A 20,182-nucleotide genomic window follows, 5' to 3' on the forward strand; every position below is an offset into this window, starting at 1 on the left:
AGAAGCCAGGGCAGGATTTTCATTTCAAAGAGGGCTACTTATTCAAGTACGTTAAATGGCAGGTATGCCCACTTGGTCAGATCACATGGGGCTTGGGCTGTTAATGAGCATGGGTTGAGGCTACAGGTCAGTCCCATTTCCAGGGCATTAAGGATCCCTAAATATTTAAAACTGAGGTGACGGATCAGGATATAGTATTTGGAGGATTGGGAGTGCGGGAGATGTGCAGGTGGCACATAAAGAGAAGGAGATTGTCTACACATAGGGTGATTCGATCTTCAAAGTCATCTTCCCAACAGAACACACAGATCTGTGCATCCAAGTCGCCAGTGGCTCAATTGCCAAGACCAACAGTAGTGGCGAGCGAGGGCATCCTTGCCTGGTTCCCACGCCAATAGCAAATTCGGGGGAGGGAACGCCATTGACTATCACTTGCGCTCAGGGTTGGGCAGGCTTTGGGTGCACTGACAATGGAAAGAAAGCAAGGCCAAAGCTCCAATGACTTGGAACAAGAACTTTCTGTCTAGGGAGTCGAATGTTTTTTCAAAGTCAAGAAGTAAGAGGGTGGCTGTGTCCGTGAGGTGGCGTGCAAGCTCTGTATGCACTTTATGGATGCAACAAAGAGAGCTACACTGTGCCATGAACCCACATTGATTGGGGTGAATGAGCATAGTGATCATTGGCAAAAAGAACTGAACATTTGAACAAACTGGTACAATCAATACTAACTTCTCAAGTAAAGTTACTTACACTGTCTCTCTCAAGATTTGTTCTGAAACCTCTCGCTTTACCCTAAGTTCAACATGTCCTTCATTTTCTCCTCTTGTCCTTGATACTCCCCTGCATGCTTAGTATTACCAAACACCTGAAAGTCCCACAACGTCAGATAACATCTTTGTGTGGATGGCCCTAATGATTTTTCTACCAACTCAACTACCATCATTCCCCTGACTCCCAAATGGTTGGCAGTAGTTGTCTTCTCTTCTTCTGCTCCAGGGGCCAACCTTCAAATCCTCTGCCACTGCAAAAAAGATAAAGCATCTGCTATATTAATGTTCGCTTCAGGCACAAGTATTGCTTTAAAGACAATATTTAGCTATAAACACCTCAGCATAAGCTGTCTAATTAGTCTCAACACCTTTTAAGTCTCTCGCCTTTTGTTTGTTTACAAGGTCCACCACTGTCACGTCATTCACATTAAACAGTACTGCTCTGCCTCTTAATTCATATCACCAGACCATCAATGCTACTAGCTCTGGAAAGAATTCTAAAAAGGCTACACTGCACCCCTGCCGCACCCACCATTCAGAACAACGTTCCGCACACCACCCTCCTTCGAAAGAGAGTCCAAACCCTTCTGCTACTGCTGCATCTAAAAATATCTGCACTTGTCAAATTGTGTTTTCTTTCAAACAATACATAGAAACTCTATTAGAACTCTCAGAGAATGTCATTCAAATGTGTAGGTCCGCATTCACTGTTCAAGCAATACTCAACCTTTGGTGTGTTACTGAGGCACCTGACATTGCTAAACCTAGCCTCCTACAAAATGTTCTATCTGCAAGTACCTCTTTACAGTCAAAATGCAAGTAACCGAATAACTTCTATACTTTCTCAGCTCAAGTATTTTGCTTAAATTACCATTTCCAAAAACTCTTGAATCTCTTGTACTTTACTCCCAGGTAACCTTGCCACCATGCTTTCTGTTTTTAATTTACTGCCAGAAATGTCAGTGTAGAATCAGGGCCCTCTGTTGTTTCAGGGGCCAATGGGACTCCCAGTTCCAAAAACTGTTTCGCAAAAGTAAAACTAGCTGAGATTTTAGTGTTCCTTTCTGCTCGAGAAATATAAAAACATCTAGATAGTGGCACACCAATTAATGGTCCCTCTGCCAAGTGGTTACTCTTGCAAAGGTGCTACATGCTTCAAAAAGTGCACAAGATATGACACAACCCATAGGTAAAATGTTCTTCAAATACATTGCTTCAACGAATTGCATGCTCAATAAAGCAAAATATGCAGGGTGCCCAGTACGCAGTTGAAATGCTGACTGTATGTTACATTTTGCCAGCTTTTCTGTTACCCTCCCCTTTAAATTATCAGCACATCTTTGCACCCTGGGACTTTGTTAAGCAGATCTAAAACCATCCTTGAAATCTCAAAAAGTTTGTCAGCAGCCTCTTTGTCTGGATAGTACTGTAGCCAGTGCTGTAAAAATTAAACTTTACCTGGAGTGTGTGCCCGTTGGCATAGGCTGTGCCTGTTGTCCTCTTCCCCTCACTAACCTCCACTGATCCTTGTAGGTTGTTGCCGCAAAACAATGGATGAGCGATGTCTACCTCTGTGTTTTGAACACTTGTATTTGTTGTGGCAGAATTGCTATGGGCAGAATCCTTTATTAAATCCCCAAACAGGCACCTGTTGTAAGTTCCTGCTCTCTGTCATATGAACCTGTCCCTTGCTGGATGGGACGATACAGAAAGGACCAATAAGTCACCGGCAAGCCATTTGCTAGGGGATGCGTAAAAGACATAATGCATTGGAGCCATAGCTTGAAATCTACATCCCCCCATGGTTTGTCTGATTAAATTTTATCCTTGCTCTAAATTCCTCATCGTACCGCAACTAAGCCTACCCTCTTAAATGCGTTTGCTTCTTCCTGATAATATCATTATATTTAAAGGGAGCCACTGCTCTGTCTGAATGTTTCTCACAATAAATAATGTTTCTAACAGTAAATCATGGAGGCAGATGTACATCCAGTTCTCGATGGTCATAGGTACATTTGGATGCCTTGTCAACACGCATTGTTCTTACTTTCACTCTTCAGTCACCTGTATGTCCCTATGTAACAACTTAAAAACATCTACAAACTCATGTTTCCAAACTTTGTTGTTGTTTTGTTTGATAGATGTGACTTTAACGGCTTTGCAATCCCTTTATATGGTAACCTTTTCTTATGCTGTTGTTCGCCTCTTTGTCTTTATCCTTGGTGCCTTCACTCTGAATTTCTTTGTCATGTGTCATCTTTGTTTCACTTTTTTACTCTCCTGCTTATGTTGTTCATCTTTTTGCCCTTTTCTCCTCTGTGTGAAACCAATTTTGTTTTTCATTTCCAGAACCCATCCCCTACTTGACTGGATCTTTTTACCCTTATCTGCATCCTTAGCCTTTATATCCCACACCGGCCACCATTCGTCCCTACCTCCTTATAGCTTCCTCATCCCCATGTGCTCCTCTCTATTTTCAGATAAGCTTCTCTTTTCTTTTCTTCCATGCTCCACAGTGTATACTCGATCCACTAAAGATGGCTGTAAGCTCTTACTTTCGGTTAGATCTCCCACATTTCTCCCTCCTGGACACTCAGTCTCATTCATGCTGACTCCACCTCTCGCTTCTTTATTCTTTCAAATCATCACTCAGACCCATTATCTAAACTCCAGTACATCACACACCCCAAAGCGCTTCATTCACAGGCACACCCCATCACACACTCCCCCATAATTTTTCCTTCCATTGCTATGTATAGAGTGATTGCTGAGTGTAAACTTTTTCATCTCTTGAGACCAACATCAAAGAGCTGCTTGCTCTGCTGGCATCTGCAAACTCCTGTCGTGCACACGTTCTACAGGCACCTTTCACAAGGGCGCTGCTAGGCAAAGCTTGTAACAAGGCAGGGCTGATGTTCATTCCTCGGTTCCAGAATCCTGGCCTCTCTCCTGTAGCCTGCTTCCCAGCATGCTCACCTCATGGGTAACATCCCTTTCCTGGCTCCCGCTCAGAACGTGCCTTTCGTGGATTATCCAACACGTCACCCAACACTAGAGGCCGAATTTAAGAAAAGAGGTGCTTCATCAATGCGGCTCACTATGGCAGTATTAGGAAAAATAGCGTCAGAAATTTTGATGCTATTGTGGCGCTTTGCTCCACTAGCACAAAATGTTTTGACGCTAGTGGAGCAAAGTGCAAGGAGGCCCATTGATTACAATGAGTGTGTCCTTTTAACGTCTGCTTTCAGCCAAAAATGGCGCAACTAAATCTTGTAGATTTCATTGCACCATTTTTGTGGACCTCCTTGTGCTGGACTGCACCCCTTGCATACATTATGCCTGGCGCGGGCATAATGTGGCACAAGGGTTTACAAAGTAGTGCAATGCATCCATTGAGCCACTTTGTAAATATGGCGTGGGAAAAAAACACTTTAGCTCTGCCTTGGAGTAAAAAAATGACGCTTTGATGCCAGTAAGATGGCGCTAGGGACTCTTAAAAAATGGCCCCTGGTGCCTTAGCCGGTAAGCTCTTTGCTCATGCCTTCATTATTTTATGCCGGGTGGGCCACTGCGTCTAGCAGTATTTCGGCCACTACCTCTACACCCCTATTCCACCATGTGGTAGCAAGCAGGCTGCTACTACTGTTGCCACTTCACTAGACGCTTGCCACTGCGGCCTCCCAAATGCAAACCCATGCTTGGCCTAAAATGGGAGGCTTAATTAAGTCTTCGCGACGTGCCATGCAAAGTAAGCGAAGCGCTTTTCTGCCTCCCCACTGTATTTAGCCATCACCTTTATTTACAGGTGAGGAAAACTATATAATGCCTTTTCTCTGCCCCTTAAAAAAACGCCTACCTCAAACTTTCCTGCTTGCCCAATGGTTATGAAGCCCGCAAGAGACTATACCATTGAACTCCTCACCTTTTATACCCCTCTACGGTAACCACGTACCTCTAACTTTCACATATTACCGTCCTCTATCTTTGTGGCTGTGCCACTTGCCCGAAGTCACCCCCTCCCAGTCCCCCCCGTGTCCTTGCTGCAAAGTGTTTATGTCCTTGAATTTAATGTCAAACAGGAACTGGAATGTCAAAAAGGAAGGTGTACTTTTCAGCTAGAACCAGTAGATGGCGGGATGGTCTATCTGCAAATCTATTGTTACATTTAATTCACGGGCTCCTTGAGAGGCCACTCTGCATTGTGCCCGTTTCACAAAACATGCTGACCCAGGCAACTCCCTCAATCCACCTCCTAGCCAGCGCAACCAGTCCCACCCCACATGTCCAGACAGTGACACGTGTCCTGTTTGCAGTGCAGCAGAAAAATAAATATAAAGTACAGGCATCTGGCTCCACCACCTGCGTCGACCACTTAGTAGTACAGCCCACCCACTGTGTCTGCCGTGTGCTGGTAGGACCGTGGGTTCTAGACTAAATCTCCAATAAAGTCAACATACGAATTCTACACTCTAGGGCTAATTTACAAGCCTCCTCTGCTGCTGTGCGTCACTTTCTGTGCAGGATCATATCTACAAAGCCACACAAATCCACTTTGTGTGGCTCTTCATGGCTTTGTAGAGATGGTGTAAAGCAACGTAGTGCAAGTCACTGCGTTGCCTACACTGCATTAGGGAGGCATTCCATGAGTGTTGCAGTGGATTTTCCCACGCAAGACCAATGGGCTTTGGCGCATTCCCAGATTTAAAAGGCATTGTAAACCTGAGAATGTGTCAAAATCTTACGCCTTCCCGGGGGAGGCAAAACCAGGAGAAATATAATTATTTATCCTAGTTTTTTCCTCTTTCGGTTCTAAAGCACAAATAGAAAGAGGAAATAGCCTCTGTTGGAGGTGGCATGTTCTGGTTGGCAGTGGCGGGGCCTCAGCCAGGCAGAACCTACCACTCCCATCAGGGATGGGTGATTAGAGTCACTGTATAACCTGCACTCACCAATGGGTATCTTGGCACTGAGCAGTCAGGCTTATCATAGAGACAATTGTAAAGCATTGGCACAGTGCTCTCATGCAATAAATACACTGAGCGTCACAAAAGAAACTTCACATGTGTGGTAGGTAAATACAGTTTGTATTCAATACAAACATTAATTAACATAACAAAAATCATGAACCTCTGGGCATAAAACACACTTGGTAATATTACTAGCAGTACTAGACCCAACTGTGGTAAAATGACATCAGTAGCATGCACGTGGGAGAAATCCTATGTTACCCTCCCCAGCACCCTTATGCAGTGCAGAACATTGTAAGAACTAGGCCCACCGTGGCAATTTATATAATTAAATACCACACAGTCACAGGATGCACCCCAGATCACAACGATCTCAAGAATATCAAACACACAGTTAACAACACCTTTAGCAGCACCGTGCACCAAGGCTGCATGGGTAGAACCAATTTCAAAAGTAGTATCCAGTTGGCAAAAAATCTAAATGTAAAGCATCACCACTGGTCGGTGTACTCACTAGCAGCCAGTCTTCATGCTAGCATTCCCACATGTTCACTCAGCACCCCTGCACGGTGCTACGGGTATCAGGCCAGTTTGAATGGAACACACTTACAAACACACACGCACGCAGCACTGTAATTCGGTGCAACTGAAATCCAGCAGGTCACTTGGTAGCACAATGCAGACCCCATGGCCCAAACTCTCCCCAACCCCCCATCCCACCCCCAATACCCACACCCATGTGTTAGAAAAAGATCACCCCCCCCTTGAGATGAGACCACTCCCGGCCTGAGTCACACTTAGTTGAGTTCCCAGGAAAGAGGGTGGGGGGTAGATAGAAGGATTGATTATGAGGCCGTTGACAAACAAAGGGGGTTGGCCACCACTCAGGAAGTTCACCCACAGGATGCGGAGCAGAAGCGGCTGAGGGCAATAGATTGTTCAATTGAAGGATTCAGTATTGTGCCTTCTGGCACCAGCACAGCTATGCAAAGCACCAGCAAGGAAAGAAAGGGTTATGCAGTCTCTTGACCCACTTCCAATACTTCTCAGAAGTATGTCTTTAACCCAGTCAGTTACTTTCATCACCCCAGCCTGGTCCAGGCAATACTACCTGGCACACAATTTTGATGGGGGCCAGGTGAGTAGAGGACAGGTAGCTTTCCGGAAAAAGGGCCCAAAAAGAATGATCAATAACAAGGAGAATGTAGCAAGGGAGCCTCTTGGAAGGTAGATGTTGGTCAAAGTTGCACCCAGGAAATCCGGGCACAACGTCTTGTGCATGATCATCCAGACAATTTCGCTTCACACACACAACAGTGAGTTGTAAATTCCGTGCCCCCCTGGAAATGAGGCACAGTGTCTTGTGCGCGTTGATACATGTTGCACCAGAATGTTCCGATTGCTTATGATGAAGAGTTGCCAGTCCCCTGCCTCCTGAGAAATGAGGCACAATGCCTGGCGGGTGGTGATATGACTCGCACTAGGCAGTTCACATACAATCGAAGAAATGCAAATTCAGTACCTCGCTGGAAATGAGGCACAATGTCTGGTGTGCGTTGATACTGGTCATACCAGACAATTCCGGTCCTACACACAGGCAGAAGTTCAGTAGTGCACTACTACTATTAAGCCCCCCCTCTAAGGGTCGCAACCTGTGAAGTGGACACTGCACGCAATGAGCATGCAGTCGGCATGATACAAGAGGGAGCTGCGGCAAGATGGATGGAGTGGGCCATACTGTAAATCCATTCACCACCATCCGTTCATCAGCCTATGTGTGCTTAGGCCCCACAATACAGGGGCCACATTCCTTAGATGCAGCAATGCTTTTGAGGCTACCATTCCAGGCAATCTGATCTCCAGGCACAATTCTTAGGTTCACGATTTCTGCCCTGTCAGCTTGAATCCAGCAAACGATGTGGGCACTTATGAAGACACCGCTCTCCAGGTGTCACAAGCAGAATGTTTGGGTCCCTCACGGGAACCAGCACAAGAGAACAGGGGCAAGCCAACAAGCCCTTGGAGAGCACACTCTTGGGTGCCAGATAGCAGCAAGCAGTCTACCCAGGCCAGCCATGATTCAAGAAGGGTGCACGGTCCCTTCCAACGGCAGTAATCATCCTTGTGCACAATAGGTTCCTCTGGCAGTGTACACCATGCAGTCCAGCATCTCTGGTCCCGCATCTCTGCAAGTGTATCTCTACCCTGCTGCAGTATGGTACCAGTATTTATACTGTAGTGTGCATTTGAAGTTGGGGGTGGTTCAAAGATTCTTTCTTTGAACCACAGATATTTCCCTTAAATTTCAGTCCTGTCTGCCATGGGGCCATGAAATGCACATCTTAATCTTTATTAAGGACATAATAAAGATAGGCCAAGTGTCAAACCCTCTCCCTCCAATCTATCCAGCTAGGCCCTCAAATGGCAGAGGTCTGTCGTTCCAGTTGCATGTCCAGTATTTATAGCTGTCACTGGGGAATGCACAGATGTGCTCCCCAACCTTCAGTGTCGATTTGATCCAGGTAGGAAGGCACACAACGAACTTTAGAGCAGAGAAAAACCCACATTCCAGAAGTGGCATTTCTCAGTTATTATTGTCAAAATCAACTTTACCATAGGAAGGGACTTATCACTGCAAATCCAATGATAGGAAACATCATGAGGCTGCTCCACTACAATCCACTACTGCAGTGATTTCAATCATTCCTCTGTGTTAGCCCATGGGGAGAGCGACCCTCAAAGATAGTGAGAACACACATGGGTATTCTTAACTACGTTTAGAAGCATCTCATGAGCCTGCAGTGACAGGTGGATATATGTAAAAAGCCTATTGTGCAAGTGCGCACACAGGAGCCTGCGATTGCAGGCGGGACACATGCTATAAAACACTGTGGAGCAATTGTGCACACACGAACCTGCGATGGCAGGCGGGACACATGTGAAGATACTAGTGTGTAAGTGTGCACAAACGAGCCTGCAATGGCAGGTGAGACACAGTGATTAGCACCACTTCCTAATATATGTAGGAAGGGCGTGTGCACTTTCACACTGTACTTTTAGTGGTCTAAGGCCACTAAAGGGGAATCAGCAAAATCTATGAAATCGGTCAATCTTCTAGGTAGGGAAAACCAATGTGTGGGTTATTCGCTACAGGGGCATGGAACACCCAGGTGTACCTGCCCTGCCTTCTGCCTCCCACCTGCACCGCCCTTCAGGGCGGTGCTCTAGGTGTAGTGTAAGGCCCACTCAGTGGTGCCCAAGGAGTAAGAAATGCCACCCCTAAGCACCAGCGCAACCGTGCCTTCCCAGGCCTGCATTGGCAGGTCTGTTACGTGGTTGGTAGGATAACCTGGTGGGTGGCACATTCTGTGCACCGTCCCACTGGTAGCTGGGTCATACCTGCACCTATGTGGTGCACCTTTCTACATGGGACTCCTGGTTACAGCCCCTTCCTGACACAGTACATTGGTAAAGTGCCCAAAGTCCTAAGGCCGCGCAAAGAGAGTCAGCAAAAAAACTGGCAGGAAAAGCAAAATGTTTCAGGCTAATCCTGTAAGAAGGGCCATGTCCAACAGCCTCCATGGATTCTTTTTGTGCAGGAAGGTGTACCAGGAGACAGCTTTATTTCTCCTAGTTTATTCTTCTTTCTATTCTGCAGCACACACAGAAAAAGGAATAAACCTCCATGGATTATTTTTGTGCAGGAAGGTGTCTGCGACGCAGGTATCTTTGCACCATGGTGCAGGGGTGCCTACGTCTGCGCTATGCAGCCCAGTGTGCACCAGTGCAAGTGGAGAGGACAGAAATGCGCCATATCTTGTAGCTAATGGTCCCTTAAATAAAAGGACTATAGATTCAAATATCACATAGAATCACAATGAAGTCTATGGAAAACATGCAATAAATCAGTATATTCCAAACGAAAGTAAGAAAACAGTGTAGTGAGAAAACAAAAACATGTTATAAATCATAAATCATAATTGCTCAGGCATACCCCATGTGACAGAAAGCACAGTTAAAGTCACAATTTTACTCATGTCAAAACATATATTATTGTACAGAGTCTAAGTACTAAATGTCTCTGCAGCGCACATAGAAAGAAGAGAATGCCTCCATGGATTGTTTGTATGCTGGAAGATGCCCGTTCCTGCATGCAATGCAAGCGCCTTTGATGCCTTTGCTGGCTCTTGTAAGCAAATTGTGCGCCAGCGCAGGGGGAAAGGACAGAAATGCACCATATCAATATCAATGCAATATGGTGCATTTCTGCCATTTCAAATTGGCATAGGGCAGCACAGCAAAAATACTTGCGTTGCTTCCCTACGCTAATTTGTTGTAAATATGTCCCCATGTCTACTAACCAAATCTTCATGGCCATGTTTTTTTTTTTCATTTGACTTGCCCTAATACATCCTCAGCACAGAAAACTTTGTTAAACTTGAGTCCTTGGCACAAGTTTCATCAGTGGGGCAGCACCTTTTCATAGTTCTTCATAACATCATACTACCTCTCAGACTATCAGGAATTCTTCCTGGTTTGCTGACACTCGCTCACAGAGCTTGTTCACATCCAGTCATCTCTTGTCACACTTCATCATCCAAGCCCTGCACAGAGAGGAGTTTGATACCTGTCCATCAGAAGTTCAAAAAGTATGTGCCTCATCATGGTAAGTGTAGGATTGCGGGCTGCCCACAACATGGCAGGAATAGCCTCAGCCAGTGGTTACCTTCAAGCTACCACCCACTGGAGATTATCACTTTCATACTCTCCACAAGTCCATTCACCTAGGGATGATACAGAGCTAACCTGTTATTCAAAATCTGACAGTGGCTTCAATTCTTCATCAGCTTAAATTAAGTGAATTGTTCTCCAATGTAAGTTAGCCCTTCTTTGTCGAAACCCATTTGACAAACAGCTATAAAAAACTGAGTTTATTCTTTATGTCAGCCTAAAATGCAAACCTTATCTACCCACTTGCAGTAGTAGCCAACCAAACCCAAAGAATATATAATGTGTGCAGGCAACACGTGTAACTGAGGCACGTGATCAACAATATCTTTATTCCACGGCCTTCTAAAAAATGCTATTTCCTCCAATTTCCATAAATTTCCTGGAAACACTTAATACTGCTATTGCACTCAGCACAATGTTCAATTCTCTCTTCATCATACCCGTCCATGGCAGAACACCAGTGGTCGGCACGCAAATGTGTTTTTTGTCTCTGTCATGCCCAAATGCCTTATATGGGCTAAACACAAAGTTGTCATTCATGCACGATACAGGAACCCAAACACATTCCTTGGGAACAAAACTGCATTTGCAAAAGAGAGCTCTTCTGCCACTTGCATTACTTCTGCACCGACCGTTTCAAACAGTTCATATTTTTGGTGCAATTACCTGAGATACTAAGGCCCAGATTTACCAAGCCCTTGTGTTGCCATTGCATCACACAAGGCGACACAAGGCAAGGGAAGGGCTTAAGTGATACTTACTAAGCCACGCCAGGCCACCTTGTGTGGCTCTGTGTGGCTTAGTAAATCCAGAGTAACACAAGGCAGGGCACATAGCTGCCTTGCGTTACTCTCCATTGGAAAGGCGTTCCATGTGTGGAGTGTGGACATTCCTATGCATCCATTCATGGATTTTGGTGCATTTCCAGATTTACTCAGGTGGTAAAGCTGTGAATGTGTCAAAATGCTACACCATCCCAACCAAGGCATAAAAAAAAGAAATATGTTTACTTCTCCATGGTATTCTACAGCATACTTAGAAAAATGAAAATGCCTCTAAAGATTGTTTTTGTGCAGGAAGGTATCCTTTCTTGCACAAAAACAATCCTGCCCGTAACACATGCACCCTTGCACCATGGCACAAGTGTGCCTGCATTGGCACTAGGCAGCATTAAGTGCACAGCGAAAGCGAAGGAGTGTGCTGTATGTAAGTAAATGCAGCACATTCCTGATCTCTTTATTTGATGCAGTCCAGCAAGTTGTCTTGCTGTGTTGTGTTGCGTTTCATTAAATGTTATTAGAACATTGGGATATTGGGAGCTCCACTGAAAACAATTTAAGGGGTGTGTTTAAATGAGTGGAAATGAAGGCATTTTTAAATGTATTAGGTATGTTTCATTCTGAGCAGCATTGTCAGCACCCCCAGAGTTAGGGTGTAATTCTCTACTGAAAAAGGACAAACATTCTGAAACACACGTCAAGAGATAACCAGCACTGGCTAAACCAATATTGGTAAATATTAAAGAGTTTCAACTAAAGTGAGTGTTGCCATGCACTGCATTTAACACTGTGCCTCTGGGTGAATTGCGTGCAAAGCAATGTACTACCCACCACCCCCCTTTTATCGTCTATTCTTGTTCTGTGGTACAAGGAAGAAGACAGGAAAAAGAAGTACCACCCACTTTGAACCCATATCCCAAAGTGAATAACACAAGCAAGCAAAGCAGTGAGCTCGAATGTACGACAGGTGCTGTGGGCAGATGTTTTTCCAGCATTACATTATTTACAAAATTGACTTCATTGGTGCATTTTGCAGCAAAATTTCCAAAACATTTGGACAAGAAGCAACACATTTTCTAAGAATTTCTAGAAAGACTCTCAGGAAATAATCTGAAAACAGGGTATGTTTATTTAGATTGACTTTCCCCAGTGGTTTTCGGGGATTTCCACCCAGGAGTAAATGGGCTCAAACAGTGTTTTTACAGCATAATTTCCCTAAGAAGGTGGCTAAAATGATGTATTGGTTTGTAAATTGATAGAGTGTCCTGCCATATTTCTCAGTGTTTAACATATCTATAGACACTTCTACCATGAACTTTCTTTAACCATTCACAAACGTCCTGCTGGTCTGTACTGAAGTGCCATAATCAAGCTACCACACTTTCAGCAGAGGGCAGGATTAAGGTGTTCCTATATTTTAGAAGGCTGTTGAATTTCAGATGTGTAATACATTTTTTAGAGTGATTTTGACAATGTTCTGAAATATATTAGACTTATTTCTGAAAATACAACTGCCTTGAATATGAGTAAAGAAAACACAATACTTATTATGGGTATTTTGTATAAGGGTGGTATTGTTTATTGGATGAACATTCGCTTATATAAAAAAATGTTAAGTTCAACAAATAATGTATAAAGCATTCAAATCATGCAAATGTCTTTTGGTGGTAAATGCTGAGTTTAACAAATGACCCACCGTAAAATACTCTCATTGTCAGTCCTTTATAACTTTAGAAGTTTGACATGCATTTAAATAGTAAAAATATAGTTATTGTTAGCAACAAAGATGCAATAGAATAAACACTCATTGACGATGATGATGGAACATTACAAGACAAGTTCTATTAACCTGAGCCATTTCACCCCAGGCAGCTAATTGATATTAGGGCATGTAATAGCAAGAACAGTAAACTTTCGAGCAGCATTGTAATTCCCTGGACATGAAATAATGAATTTACTAAACCTCAACCAGTACGAGGCCTTTCATCACCAGATGAACAATAAGCACCTTGTGTTTAAATTGCATTTAAAATAAAACATCTGCTTTTCTTCTATTTTTAATCTGCAGCCCTGTTGCGAGCCCCTTCAACCAGGTCAATGTTTTCGTGTTTGGGAAGATGCATGAGCACCAGCCCACAAAGTCGGTTTTCTTTTATAATGTTTCTGAGCCTGTTGTTGATTGCCTCAGATTTGAAAATTATCATTCTGCTGTAGTAGTGCTTACTGGAAGAACAAGAATGATGCAAAAAATAATGTTAAGGTTTGAATTGAAGTCAGCAGTAGCTAGCTTTAGTGCATCAGTTCAACACATTGGAAAGCTGGTGGGATCACAGGGCTTTTTCCATCGTTTATTTACAGCATTAAAGGCATCTGAACTAGGCGGGTCTTCTTTGAAACAATGCAGTACAACATTCTCTGAAGATTCATCAAATTTTGTGATATCCTCAGTGATAAGTAAGAAAGCACAAAACAAGTCCCAATGCTGAACTGACATTATGAGGGATTTCTTGTAAAATATGGTCAATAAAATAAACATACAGATTGCTGCGATAGTAATCAACTGCATTTGCTGCCTCAGCGCTTGACCTATCAAGCATGGCCGGCTTTAGGGCAGTGCGAGCGGTCTGGCTGCACCCTGTACTGACCTGGATTGGGGGACGCTGACCTCAGGGGGCGCTGTGTTTAGCAATGATTTCCGAAACTTGGGATTTAAAAGCACCTGCTGAAAAGTTCCTTGTGCGTCCAGCCTTCAGGAAGCAATTAAAATGTCAAGATAACCCTTGTGATAAATGCTCCTGCTAGGTAGAGAGATGGAGCTTTGTCTAGTGGCAGCTTTGACTCACCATAAAGTAGGGTAGAAGGTTAATATGCCTGCTGTGGATAGCTGAGTGGATTAGTAAAGCAGGCCTTTACAAGCGATTTAAAACAAATGAATGTATGTGGAAGGGGGCTATGGAGAGATGAGAGACACATTTGCCGGATGGTAGGCAGGGAATCCAAGGAGGTGGTGAAAGGAGGGGAAATGAAACTCAACAAAGTGATTCCTTTTTCTTCATTTACTGTCATAGAAGAGATGAGCACGATTCATTCCAGCAACGGGGGCACAGAGGGAAGCAACTGTCTTACAAGGAACATAGAACACCGTGACATCATGTTGATGATGCCACGCTGTTCTATGTCCCCACCAGAACATAATGCAAAGCAGTCACCATATTTATCTTCCCCTTTGTTTTAAAATTAACACAAATAAAATAAATAATGAAAACACCAAAAAAGTAAATTACATAAAAAGTAAATTAATTTTTTTGGCGTTTGACATGTTCTAGTGCTTTTCCTACATTTGTGTTCACCATTGATGCCTGGAATAATTTCACCGTCAGTGACAGCAACATCAGAATAATTTCGTGCAGCAGGATCCAAAGCTATGCGAGAATTGTTCCACCATCAGCCAACCTGACAGCATTCTTCCACCCTTCATGTATTTGTTGAGCGTCCTTAAACTTAGCCTTTCTTAACTAACACAGGATTTTTCACCCTCACCCGATCGCCAACTTTTAATTTACTTCCCTTGTTGCCTTCACCAGTTCCCCCTTTTAGACCACTGACATTGGATTTACACTCAGCAACCCACCAGAGTTCCTCAAGATCACAACCTGCATGGAACAACTTTACCATCCAAAAAGGTCACAACTCAGTAGATGCCACTCTCCCTCTCATAAGTTCAAATGGAATTTTCCCAGTGGCAGAGTGAGTTGTGGTGTGATATGACCATACCAAACCCTTGATAGCTTGGTCAGTAGACAGGTGATTTCTATGTGAGGCTTGAATACAGTCTACCAGCACTCGATTAAAACGTTCAACCATGCCATTAGTTTGTGGATGGTAAAGAGGTGTTCTGATATGTTTCACACCACACTTATTCAGAAACTGAAGCATCTTCGCCGAGACAAACTGAACACCATTGTCCGTCAGAATTTGTTCAGGAAAACCCTCACGACTAAATATCTTTTCAAGCATTCTATTACTAGGCGAGTAGTGGGAAACCTGACAGGCTCAACTTCCACCCACCTGGACAAGTGATCAATTATAACAACAAAGTAGACCGAGTTTTTGCCAAGCCCTTGCTGAAGAAGGAACAAAAGTATCCAAAGTTCCTTCCGTGATCAACACCTTGTCACAGCATCTTGTGCAATTCTTTACATAGTCTTCAATTTCAGTATCCATTTTGGGCCACCAAAATTCGGATCTTAATTTTCTTTTGGTGATTGTAGACCATATGAGACGCTGCAATCAACCTTCTCCATACGCATTCTGGTGGAACCAACCTTTTGCCTCTGACCAATTTATCTCCTTCAAAGGACATCTCATCTGAAACCTTCCAATGTGATTGTAACTCAGGTGGTAGACCCCTCTCCTTGGGCCAACCTGATTTGACCAAACGTATCACTTCACAGAGAGTCTTGTCATCCTGTACAGCCTTCACCCATTCTCTTTCATCTAAAGACACAGTGCTTTCAGTCACACAGGCAATGAAACATTCTTCAATTTCAGTTTCCCATTCTTGTTCATCATTATCATTAATAGATAGCCTAGATAAACAATCCGCCCTCCTATTTTTCCCACCAGGTATGTACTCTACTGTAAAAGTGAACTCTAACAGCTTGGCAGATAGCCTTGCAATCTGCGCTTTTGAACGTTTCACCTTTTTACCAGATAGAATTCCTACCAGAGGTCTGTGATCTGTCTTCAACACAAATTGTCTACCCCATAAGTACTGTTTGAATTTTTCAATACTCCAGACACAGGCTAATAATTATTTTTCGATCATTGAGTACTTACGTTCCACCTGCCTTAAAGTCCTAGAATCGAAACCCACAGTGCTTTCCTTCCCATCATTGGAAATTTGAGATATGACAGCACCAAGCCCATACTCACAAGCATCCACCGTAATTATAGTGTTCTTGTTTTCTGAAAACGGTTGTAAAGCCGGAACACTAACAATTTCTTGTTTGATTTGCTCAAACATGTCATTACATTAATTGGACCAAAAGAACACAGGTTTTTTAATATGGTTCTAAAACATTCAGTATTTTTGGCAAAGTTCTTCAGAAATTTAGTATAAAGTTTGCATAACCCAAGAAACAACAGTAGCTGGTCCTTGGTTTTGGGAGGAGGTGCTTCTAGTATGCTTTTAACTAGACTTGGCTTGGGCTTGATGCCATCCTTTGAGAAAACTGGCCAAGATATTCAATTTCATCAACTTTGAAAACACACTTATCTTTTCTCAAGGTAACATCTCTGTTTTCCAATGTGTAAAACACTTGCTCTAACACTTTATCATGTTCAGACTCATTATTAGCAAACACAAGAATATCGTCTTGAAAGACTGCTACATTAGGATTGTCTGTAAACATATCGGACATTAGTCCCTGGAAAGCCGCAGCCGCTAAGGCTAAGCCAAAAGGTAGTCTACAAAACTGATAAGTACCATCAGGCGTAATGAATGCAGGGAGATATCTAGAATCTACATCTAAATCTACTTGGTGGTATGCTGACTTTAGGTCTAATTTGGTGAACCATCGAGAAGAGCCAGTCTTCGCAATCAGATCATCAATTCTTGGGAGAGGAAAACTACCCACCCAAATCCCCTCATTTAAACTTCTCAAGTCCACACACATCCTCAAGTCACCTGATTTTTTCTTAGCCAGGACTAAGGGGGATAACCACAAAGTCGCCTCAACCTTTTCTATCACACCCTGTTCACACATTTCCTTTAGCAACTTGGACAATTCAGATCTCACGCTTAGAGCTTGTGCTTGACTGGGACAGTATTATGTTTGAGCTTTATTGTGTGAGAATAGTTAGTAATCTTACCAAGTCGCTCCTGAAATAATTAGGTAAATTTACGTTGCCATACCTCCACTGAATTGGAGACAAAGTTGACTGGACTTAAACTCTCATCATCTAGAACTACGGGTTTGTCTCGGCCCGGCTTGATTGCTAGATTGAATTCGGCCTGATGAAGCAACCCAAGAACATTAATCCCTTTTTTTGCTACATAGATTTTACAACGCAGCGTTCTGTCGAAAATGGTTATTGAAGCCCAGAAGTAACCTATCAGATCGATTTTGCTACCCTCAAACGCAACAGTGGAAACATCTGGAGGGTAAAGAGTTTTAGAAATCCAGCTTTCCATGTACTTTTCCTGAGCCACTATAGTTATACGAGCTCCTGTGTCTACTAATAACCTAATGTTTTTTCCATCAATTATTACATCGACATCAGGATCATCAACAACTCTGTTAAAATTGGCAAAATCTTTAACCACCAACACATATTCATTCATTTGCTCTTCCACCACATTCTCTGTATCACCACTAATTACACAACGAATATTGTTCTTTTTAGCACTTCTGCACACTCTCGCAAAGTGTCCCAATTTGTTGCAGTTTCTGCATTGTTGTTGTATAGCTGGACAGTTTTTGAATGAAGATACGTGCGTGGAAGAACCACATCTGTAGTATGTGAGTTTCTGATTGGTTCTGCTTCTAAAAAATGAATTGTCCTGTTTTCTTTCTAAACGCTTATTGTAATTATCACTTTGCGTATTAACAACTGCACCAGAAATGGTTGCACTGGCCATGGAAGCCTCTAATAGTTTGGCGTCCTCCATGGAACACTCAATGCTTTTGGCAATGTCGATGGCCTTATCCAATGAAGGATCTTTGCAAGTAAGCAACTTTTCCTGAATTCTTTTTGAAGAACACCTGGCAACCAGCTAATCACGGATGAGATGCGATGTCAAATTCTCGAATTCACATTTGGCTGCAAGCACTTTCAACGCAGTAATAAAGGTATCAATGCTTTCACTGGGACCTTGTGACCTCGTGAAGAATTTATAACGATGGACAACAATGTTCTTAGTTTTAATGAAGTACTTGTCCAATTGAGAAACTGCCATTTCAAACTCATCTAACTCCTCATCTTCCGCAAGTTCATAAACTGGAAGATGATCGAATATGTTCTGGCCCTCGATTCCCAAATAATAATACAATGAACTTTTTTTTTTTTTTCTGGTCTGAATTTATGACCATCAATGGCACCCAGATAAGCTTTAAACGACCATAGCCAAAGTTTCCATTCAAGAGGTGGATCTCCTGCATCTTGCAGAAAGAGAGCTGGGGGTATAACATTCTGCATGTTTGCCTATAGAACACACAGAAAATATGGTAGACCAGTATATTAATGTACAAAAATGTTTACACTGTTGTGTAATGTACTGTACTTGTGCAGCACTGTTACTTTTAATATTGTACCCCCAAAAGAAAGGAGTACTAGAAAAAAAAATAGATAGAATCAGTAGTACTCAAATGTTAATGTCCCACATAAAGATGGCTGAACTGACAAAACACTAAGGGCCTGATTCTAACTTTGGAGGACGGTGTTAAACCGTCCCAAAAGTGGCGGATATACCACCTACCGTATTACGAGTCCATTATATCCTATGGAACTCATAATACGGTAGATGGTATATCCGCCACTTTTGGGACGGTTTAACACCGTCCTCCAAAGTTAGAATCAGGCTCTAAGTAAGTGTCCGTCTTCTGTTTTTTTATTTTTCATAAGACCGTTGTTTGTTTCTAGTCTTTGAAGTTTCAGACTCTGCTGAGGCGCTGGAGAAGAGTCTCTTCAAGATACAGTAAGGCAAGAAAGAAAAATGATAAAACACGCGTTCATTAAATTTGCTTGAGCGCGAGGGAACGCAGCAGTGCTGGTGTCTTCATACGCGCTGTGTCGGAACCATGACAACAGCCGTGGAGACCGATTTGTTTGTGCGCGAGGATGCGCGCGTCGGTGCCAACGTCTTCATAAACGGTGTGCCAAAATCACTTTCACACACACTGTGCTAGAATTCATCAAAATCGTCTTCATGCATACAGTGCCAGAATTCATAAAATCCAAGGAAATAAGAGCACGAACAAGCAGAGCTGTGCCCCCAAATATAAATTAAACGCTACACCAAACTCACAGAAGTCCGTGTGGGTTAGCAGGACTGAATAAATAATCGCCAAAGCCGAAGTACGAGGAGCCTCGAGACCAGGTTTAGCATATTGCGAGTTTCCTCCTCGTCGCCATTGAAGTGAGTGGAAATGAAACTCAACGAAGTGATTCCTTTTTCTTCATTTATTGTCATAGAAGAGATGAGCAAGATTAATTCCAGCAATGGGGACACAGAGGGAAGCAACTGTCTTACAAGGAACATAGAACACCGTGACATCATGTTGATGATGCCACGCTGTTCTATGTCCCCACGAGAACATAATGCAAAGCAGTCACCACAGGTGGTCCTAGGGTGGAGGGGGGGGGGCTCCAAAAAAGACTCGCACAGGGCTCCACCAGCGCTAACGCCGGCCCTGCTATCAAGAGCTTTTATGGGAATATGTGGGTGCTTTAAAGGATGACCCTGAACTACTTCTGCTGATTTTTCATTCCTTATTTATGCCATCCATTATAAGCTTGATTTCAAATGGTGCTTTTCTGAGATCACAATGCTGAAGCTTCAGAATATTTGAGAGAGAGGATGTTTAATGTAAAATATGCATTTGCATCATCAGAGAATTGACAAACTCTGAAGAAGACATGAGAACTAAAAGAGGTACTGTTTACTGTCTCCTTCACTCAGAAGCAGGGGCGGAGGAGTGTCGCCCCCCGCCAGCAGCAGAAGCTGCAGGTCTTTCACCACGAAGGGATAATAAACTACGTTTCATGGTGGAAGGGGTGGGGCAACAGGGTTGACGAGCACCGAGTAGAGTGCACTGTGCACTCCCCTCAGAGCGCATGTGTGTTTGGCCAGCCGTCTCGGGCCAGCCAAACACACATGCGCTGTAGGCTCTTTCCAGCCCAGCAACATAGCTGCTGGGGACAGAGCCTGCAC

This window comes from Pleurodeles waltl, chromosome 3_1, assembly GCF_031143425.1.
Source record: "Pleurodeles waltl isolate 20211129_DDA chromosome 3_1, aPleWal1.hap1.20221129, whole genome shotgun sequence".
Taxonomy (NCBI): domain Eukaryota; kingdom Metazoa; phylum Chordata; class Amphibia; order Caudata; family Salamandridae; genus Pleurodeles; species Pleurodeles waltl.